Source organism: Leopardus geoffroyi, chromosome A3 (assembly GCF_018350155.1).
Source record: "Leopardus geoffroyi isolate Oge1 chromosome A3, O.geoffroyi_Oge1_pat1.0, whole genome shotgun sequence".
Classification (NCBI taxonomy): Eukaryota; Metazoa; Chordata; class Mammalia; order Carnivora; family Felidae; genus Leopardus; species Leopardus geoffroyi.
In genome coordinates, this window is record NC_059336.1 from 126541936 (window position 1) to 126551175 (window position 9240).

The 9240-nt window shown below is 42.5% G+C and overlaps 1 long non-coding RNA gene across 1 annotated transcript; it reads right to left on the reverse strand.

The window, feature by feature from the left end:
• Positions 1 to 287: 287 nt before the first annotated feature.
• On the reverse strand, positions 288 to 1317 carry LOC123581523. The gene is made up of 2 exons (XR_006703785.1): positions 1074 to 1317; positions 288 to 783 (listed from the first exon to the last, which is right to left on the reverse strand). It is a non-coding gene; the product is annotated as an uncharacterized LOC123581523 (long non-coding RNA).
• Positions 1318 to 9240: the final 7923 nt, after the last annotated feature.

A 9240-nucleotide genomic window follows, 5' to 3' on the forward strand; every position in this document is an offset into this window, starting at 1 on the left:
TAATGTAAGAAATTAATCTATAATCAAAGGGTACGCGGGAAAGTTAGGGGGAAATCGCCATGTTATTTCTTAAAGGTTGATTACACATAGGAACATTTTCAAAGTTAGGTAATGTCAGAAAAACATAGATGACATATGGTACAAGGAAATCACTAGCAAATATAATGCCACGTTTGCTGCAATAAATCGGCCAGTTCAACACACTGCTGTTGTCTGTGCCCATTTTTATTTTAGTTTTAGTTTTTTATTTTAGTTTTTTTATTTTTTAGTTTTTTATTTTAGTTTTGTTTTACTTTCACCGACGACGCCGTTCTTCCTTCGGGAACCCCTGGTTGCTGGAGCTCGTCTCCAGCACCTTGTCTTTGCTCCCCTGGCACCACGTGCTTGGCTGGGTGTGTCTACATGTCTCCTAGTTAGACTTGAACTTCCTGAGGACAGTGATTATGAAGTCCACCCACAGTGCTTAACATGGTGCCAGGCACATAGTAGCTTTATACCAAGTGATTTTCAATCTCACTAATAATATTCACATATTTAAATGAGCTTGGGAGGGGGCTGCTATGGAGACAAGTACTAACGAAAGGGATTGGGGAGACTGGTTTGTCCAGCGCCCCTGCAGCCCTCCTTGAAAGCGCTTTCTGCCCTTTCACCTTACAATCCCTAAAGTCACTGTATGCAGAGCAGTCACACTTGGGCAGGGAGGGCAAGGTGTTCCTCACCTGGGCTCCTGCTGGTCCTTCTTTGTGCAGCTTCCTCGCCCCCCTGGGCCTGTGGAATCTGAAGCTGGATATGGTCACAGTGACAGATGCAGATGGAATGATACAGAAACAGAAGAGTTAACACCCTCTGTCAGCTTTCACTTTAAGTTCACGGGAAAAGAAAATAGAGAAGTTTTCAAGCATAAAAGAATTTTCTATTCCAACTCCTTAAAAAAGAAAAATGCCTCACAAATAGAATCTTCCTTTGGACATCAAATTGCTCAGCTGACAGCATTTTTAACCAAGAAATCAAAAGAAGAAAGATGAGTGGAATTTACAAAAAGCACCCAGACAAGGGGAATGAAGTACATTTACCGTGTAGGTGAAGCATCAGAGGAGACTCATATGTCTGCCTTGGAAATTCCCAGTCTTGTCATTGGATTCATCTGAGTCCATGGATATGAGGACCTGAGTGGTATAAGGCTTCCTTGGGACATGTGCTGTGACCAGGAGGATTCCAGCTGTGCAGACTGATCCATCTCCGCTGGAACCCACGAAGTTCAGGGATAGATGACAGAAGACAGAAGGAGATAGTGACCAAAAAGGGGCCTTGGACAGCAGTCCCCACCACCCTGATGCCTGTGATGCTATGGACAGTCATACAAGCCTTGGGTTCTAGGTGATAACCAAGTCAAATCGCCATTTAGAATCTTAGCCTGTGTCATACTTGGCTTTCTACGTCTCTGCTCATAGTGAGAAAATTCTGAGCAGAGCCTTTATTTACTACAAAACTTTGGCACTTTGGGCTGCAGGCCTCTCCTGCCAGGAAGGATAAGAAAAAGAAGTAAAGGGGGAAGGAGGGAAGATTCTGTGACTTCTTGAGCCGGCATTATTGCCCAACCTGGGAGCTCAAAATAGGAAGAATGTGTTTTGTCTCTGCTTACTTTTTGTCTCCAAGTCTCTTTGTAAGGTGTCCAAAAGCTCTTATCTGAAAGTCCTGTCATTCTACTAGGGTGAATGCAGCTCTTGGCACATAGCAGATTCTTAATATACAGTGATTGATAGGACATGACTTGATTGGGTTTACTAATCATAATGCAAATTGGGACAGAGTTTTTCTTCAGGTCCTACTGAGCAAGATCACCTCCTCTGGTTCCCTGATTATGTAGATATCATCATGCCAAGTTTCTCAACAGAGCTAGAAAAATCAACACACAGTGCCCGATATGGATTAAATGTCATAAGCAGCAATTCTAGGAAGAAGATGATGCATCCTATAAAACTAGAGTGACCCTTGCCAGCAACCATGGCTGGCCTGAGCATGCTCACAAAAAAGAGCAAAGCAAAACACTGGAGACCAGAATTGAGTAAAATGCATGCCTGCCTTGAAGAGCTCACCATCTGGTGTGGAAAGGGAGGAATAAACCAGACATACAAGAAACAACTCCCATAGAATCCAGTAAGAACCACAATGGAGGAGAGCTTAGGAATGGTGGGATGTCAGAGGGCTGGCCAAATAATTCTGTGTGTGGTGGTGAGATGGGGTGGTAGGAAGGAAAGAGGTAGTGTTTGAGTTCGAACCTGAAATATGTTGTTGAAGTATGAGAGGAAATAGAAGTATCAGTCAGACTCCCAACAGGAAGCAGATGGCACTCTCAAAATGAAATAACTTCAGGAGATTTTATTGTGTGGGGACTATTTCCCAAAGTATGGGTAAGAGAAACCAGAGTAATCCAGGTGAGAGCACAGTAACCCAGGGCCGGTGGAAGCTGCACTATTACTGACCCTTAGCTGGAAAGAATGCGTAATTACCAAATCTCAGAAAGTGACAGTAATCATTGTTGGACATCTGGAGAAGAATAGTGACCACTTGTCGAGGAACACAGCCAGCCTGTGGCAACCTTGTAGGATGGGAGCTGAAATGCATAGCCTGACCTCACTCTCCTCCTTTTAATCTCCTGCAGGTGGTGTGGGCTTTGGCCAAAAGCATCTGGAAGCCAAAGGGCAAGGGGACCTACTGATGTAGTCCAGGCTCAATGGAGGAAGGTGGAGAGTGGGTCTGGAGGGGGTCAACAAAAGATGTCTGCCAGGATCAAAAGTGAAGTCACAGTATGAGCAATGACGTGACTAGGAATGGGAAGGTCTACTGGGGAAGAATGAGAAGCTGAGCCTATAACCCACAGAGATGTCAGTGGGAGATGAGACATCTCTCCCTTCCATGCCTGGGGCATGAAAGTTCTCTACTCCAGTCCTGAAAAGGCAATATTTCATCAGCAGCCCCAGGCTCTAAGACCCTTGTCATTGCTGCTCAGTTCCCACTGTGAGTCCCACCACCGCTAAGGCACTCCCTCCCCTCACACCCCCATCCCGTCATGCTCTCCTGTCACTGCCTCTTCTCACACTCTGAGGCCTGCACTGGAAACCAGGGAAGAGAACCAGGTGGGCTGGAAGGGTTAGTGTCCATTTCAGAAACCTGCTCCCCACACAGCCTGAGTTGAGAGCTTCATCAGGAATGACCCAGACCTGGAAACGTCATTAGTAATAGTGATTATGTCACCAGAATTTGCTGTGTTCCATCCTTTTGCTGTAGACTCCACTCCATGCTGGAGCCACTAGGTCTGAACTCTAACTCAATCTTGGCTCAAAATCCATCCTGACCTCAAAATGTGGGATTTATTCTGTGCTTGAGTTCCCTCTCTGATAACTTGCCTCTGGACCAGTCTCTTGCTAGCTCTGGAGATTGTCTTGCTTGGGACTCTACCTAACGACACCTCAAATAAGATGCAGGAGAGATGCCTTCAGCAGAAAGAATGCACATAAAATCAAAGAATGCTGTAGATTTTATAACAGGTCTGGTCCAGGTTTAGGCTCAAAACTATTATTTTTCAGCTTAAGTAGTAGTTCCTTGAAGAAATGTTTTCCAACTCACCAGCCAAAATTCATTATCCTTTTTATACTCTATAATAGGGCAGGGTTCCTCTCACTCAAAGCTCTTAGACTGAGTGCTATGTGCAGTCATAGAGACTATATATGGCACAGCTTCACAGAAGACCATGCATACAGACTAGGATATAAATGGTTCGCCCTGGAGTTGTACAGTGCAATCCTGCACAGCCATAGACGTGGGTCCCTCTAGATACAGGAGTGCTGATGCATAGGGACACTTGTACCCCAATGTTTATAGCAGCATTTTCAACAATAGCCAAATTATGGAAAGAGCCTAAATGTCCATCAACTGACGAGTGGATAAAGATGTGGTTTATATATACGATGGAATACTACTTGGCAATGAGAAAGAATGAAAGCTGGCCATTTGCAGCAATGTGGATGGAACCGGAGGCTATTATGCTGAGTGAAATAAGTCAGGCAGAGAAAGACAGATAGCATATGTTTTCACTCTTATGTGGATCCTGAGAAACTTTACAGAAGACCCTGGGGGAGGGGAAATGGGAAAAAAAAAATTAGAGAGAGGGAGGGAGGCAAACCATAAGAGACTCTTAAATACTGAGAACAGAGGGTTGAGGGGGGTGGGGAAGAGGGGAAAGTGGGTGATGGACATTGAGGAGGGCACCTGTTGGGATGAGCACTGGGTGTTGTACAGAAACCAATTTGACAATAAATTGTACTTAATATAAAAATAAATAAATAAATAAATAAATAAATCCCCTCCCCCCACCCCAAAAAAGGAAATGGTTTATGGGAGAAAGACAGAAGACAAAGAAATCAGAACTGTTACCTGTGTGTATCCTCACATGATTTTTATAATTAGTTGCACTGGCAAGTGCCCTCCCGCATCCTGCTTCTGTGCAGTAGTAAGGTCTTTCTCCTATGTGTGTCCTAACACACACTTTTCTGATATTTGACGTTGTAAAAGACCGACGGCAGCCTTCAAAGGGACATTTAAAGGGTCTTTCTCCTGAAAATACAAAACAGAATAAATTAAATGATGCAAAAAAAAGTGGGTCCCTCTCACTCTTTAATATCTACTCATTAATATGATTATCCAACTAGTGTCTGTCTCCCTCACTAGTCTGTAAACTCTATGAGGTTAGTGGTTCCCAGTACGCAGGAGACCGTGTCTGGCACATAGTAGTCACTCAAGTATTAATGAATATTTAATAAATCTTCTGAAACTACAATTTTATTTTTTTAATTAATTTTTTTTTAATGTTGATTTATTCTTGAGAGAGTGAGAGAGAGACGGAGCACGAGCGGGGGAGGGACAGAGAGAGAGAGGGAGACATGGAATCCGAAGCAGGCTCCAGGCTCCAAGCTGTCAGCACAAAGCCCGATGCGGGGCTCGAACCCACAGGCTGTGAGATCATGACCTGAGCCGAAGTCAGATGCTTAACCGACTGAGCCACCCAGGAGCCCCTGAAACTACAATTTTAAAGAGTAGAAGCTGAGATCCAGCGAGTTTAAGTGGAATGCTTTATTAACTTTTAGTAAAGAGTTAATAAGTGATGGAGTCAGAATTTAAGTCAAAAACATGTGTTTTTCACTGTTCAATGTGGTCTTTAAAATACAGTAAAATGGTATGTTTTGAAAGCTGGCTGGAAGACAAAGAGAGATCAGTAAAGATAAGGTCAAAGGACACTGATGCCCTCACCGCCTTGACCTGGTGCCAGCTTAACAGGAGCCTCCTGGATAGTTTGTAGGAAATCTGCCAGAGCCTCCCGTCCAGCCTCACTGCCGGGTCCAGAGAGGTGGAACAGGCAAGTACTGAAAGGGTAACTCTTGAGTCCCTAGAGGCCAGTGATTTATAATCCGATGGCAGCCTCTTGCCTGCTTCCCTCATCATTTTCCCACCATGACCTGCCAAGGGCACCACCAGCCTCTCTCTGCACCTCTGTCCCTGCAGGCAAACAGGCAGCCGCCATTCTGAGAGAGAGCCTCTGTGAGCACCCTGGGGTGCCCTGCCTCTGCCTTTCCACCTTCGTCTGCAGCAAGGAGGGAGTGGAAGTGTTCCTTCTTCCTTCTAATGCCAGAACTCCCAGGAAGCCCAGTTAGCGTTAACGGCCTGCCAATGTACTTTTTACAAACCCATTTTTCCCCATGTCACTCAATCAGGAGAGGAAAATTTGTGGCCACCATAAAGTTGATATACACAATGTCAAAGTATTTTCATTTGTTTTGGGGTTTTTAATGATGAAGAAAAAAGAAACAATTATACACTGAGAATTTACGGTAACATTTTTTTCAAACTCTACAGTAAACAGTTTGCTTTTCTAAGTAGCCAGCTACTTTTTACTTTTTCTAAGTAGCCAGCAGACATTTTGCTCACTAATGTGCTCTTAGTCTGGTGGGGTTTTATATATTATATATATTATATATACATGTTATATATATTATATATTTATATATATAAATATATAAAATATATATATAATATAAAATATATTTAAGGTGGGGGATAGAACAAATTTTATTTTAAAGCATGTTAGCTTGACCAGCAACTTTTATGTATTCAGACTAGGGTTTCTCACAGTATCGTTATGGACATTTGTTCAAGATAATTCTTTATTGTTGGGGTCTGTCCTGTGGAAACTGTTACTCAAATTAAATCTTAAAATTGCTCCTTGTTACCCATTAATAGAGGATTAGGTATATAAAATTCAGGTTTTTAGTAAAAAGCAGTGAATAGTATCAATTTTATTTGGTTCAACCTAACAAGATTCAAGACTGAAAACCTTGATATTGGGGTCATATAATGAGTCTTTGTTGTAGGGGCCTGTCCTGTGACTTGTAGAATGCTTAACGACATATATATATATACATATATATATATATACACACACATATATATGAACAGAAATGTAGCCTCACGATCTCCTTCAGGAGCATGCAGGCACCGGTCAGTTGCAGAAAAGACAACAAGCACCTGAACATGAAGGTCATCTGGGAGGCCTCCCCTGCCCTGCCTACCTTTGTTATTGCTCTTCTGCAGTAAGCTCTGAACCTTGAAGCAGTAAGTCTCCAAGCACGTAGAAATGTATGAGGACACAGTGCTGGTTTGTACCCATTGGTCCCCATGCAAATACATTCCTAAGAAGCCTATTGCAAAATTCATTTTTCCTTATAATAAGAAAGATGGTTGAATTTCTCTGATTTTTTATACATTCCTTTATTGAAATCTTCTAAGTATTCATTGGTACAGAATTCCTTAGACATTTGTCCCCACGTGCAAAGAGCAGGTCATTTTCGGCCTACACAGGCCCAGCAGTGTCTATACATTTAGGAACACTGCCATCACGCACTTGGGACATGCAGCTCTTGCAAGAAGGTCCTTATTTAATGTTCTGACATCTTTTATTCTGATAGAAGTTTATAGAGATGGAGTCATTCTGGCTACAATCTAATTACTGGCAGAAAGTAGCGGGAGGAAAGTCAATGAACCAGACACAAGAGACTTCCATTCCAGTGTTGGCACTGGTAGTTTACAAATCATTATCATCTTGGGGAAGCTAAAACCTGCATCAGCTTCAGCAGCAGCAGTTTTTGCTTCTGTCAACGATGACACAAGTAACATGCTCATGTCTAACTATAGACATTGTTAAGTAGTCACGGAAAAAAATAGAGGATCTAAGGGATCTATGAAATGTTGTACAAATCATCATCATTATTCTCTGCAAATCTCCAGCAGAGTGGATATCAGGTGGAAAATAGCCCATGGTGAGCTGTTATGCATTCTCCTGTGTGTCTGGTTTTGATGTGTCACAACAACTCTTAAATTACCTCAAGAACCAGGTAGCACACTGATGAGCATAAATGGACAGGGGAGGAAGTGGCATGAGATGGATTTGAAGACATAATTAGGTGTCACATTATGTGAGGCATTGCAGATGTGGTAAAGGGTCTGGATTTCATCTTCAAAGCAATGGGAAGCCATTGGAGGGTTCTGGTTAGAGAGAGCGACCCCTGCTCTGATGTGTGTGTGTTAAGAGACCACTGCGAATGTTCTGTGGAGAACACATGGTGGCAGCAGAAAGACCACTTGGAAGCCTTTTCCATGAGTGCAAGCAAGAGATAAAGATGACTTAAAGGAAGGATTTGGAATATGCTTTGGAGGCCAGTCAACAAGAATTGGCTAGTAGATCACATGTGAGGCATGAGGATAAAGGAAAAAGAAAGAATGACTGTCAGGTGGTACCTGAGCAGCTAGATGAATACAAATGTCACTTATTTAGAAGGGGGGATACTAGAGGAAGGAATTGGTTTGGGATGGAAAGCAAGAATCCTGCCTTGGCTATGTTGATTCTGAAATGCCTAGTAGACATCCAACTGGCCCAAGCTACATAGCAGTGACACCCCTGCTGATCATTAAGAGTGACTGCTCAAACAAAAACATCTGTGCTTCACCTCTGGGATCTGCATCAACTAAATAGAAATCAAATTAGCTAGGATTAATTACAGTTTATAAAATCTGCCAGAATTGTATTAATGAGGATGTTTTTTTAGGTTCGGTGTCAGAAACCCAATGGCAACTGATTCTGTTCAATAGAAAAATCTATTGGCTCTTGAAATGGAAAAAGTCCAAAAGAGGACTCACACATTACTGAATCTGGGTTAGCTCAGATGATATCCCACAAATCTTTCCTCAGTTCAGCTTTCACTATTGTAGCTTCAACCTCAGGCAGAATCCCACATTTTGGGGTGTACAAAGATTTCCCAGGGCCAATTCTAATCTTACTTCCTACTAGTCTAGCAATCCAGAAGGAAAAGGGCATCTTTTGCCACAGCAGCAAAAAGGCATTTGCCAGTTCTGAGTTCCTAACCATCCCTAGAGCCAAAGATGAATTCAGCTCCTCACAAACCACATAAACTGAGGTGGGAGTTGTCCAAAGGGAAATAGAGGTGCTTTCATTACAAGAGAAGATCGCCATTGGATAAAGTCAAGTAACATGTGATGTATTAGTTCAGGCTGCCATAACAAAATGCCATAAATTGGATAGCTTAAGCAACAGAAGTTTATTTTCTCATAGTTCTGGAAGCTGGAAGTCCAAGATCAAGGTGCCAGCAGGGTTAGGTTCTGGTAAGGTTTTTCTTCCTGGCTTGCAACTGCCTTCTTGCTGTGTCTTCTCATGATGGACAGAGAGACAGCAACCTCTCTGGTGTCTCCTTTTATAAGGGCACTAATCCCATCAGAAGGCCCCACTCTCATGACTTTATCTAATCCTATTTATCTCCCAAAAGCACCATCTTCAAACACCATCATATTGGCTGGTGGGGCTTCAATATATGAATTTGGGAGGGGGTTTGTTAGAGCACAATTACCTCCCAAAAGCACCGTCTTCAAACACCATCATATTGGCAGGTAGGGCTTCAATATATGAATTTGGGAGGGGGTTGGTTAGAGCACAATTCAGTTCATAGCAGGTGGACATTAAAAAGCTTACAGAAGTAACTTGAAGTTTTAACAGCAAGAAAGAGAAAACATAGTGCTACACAGAACTTTGCTAACATCACATAAAATTTGTGACTTATTTCACAACATATATGGCAAAACAAGAGAGAATATTTTTCCTGCTCAAGAAAAGTGATT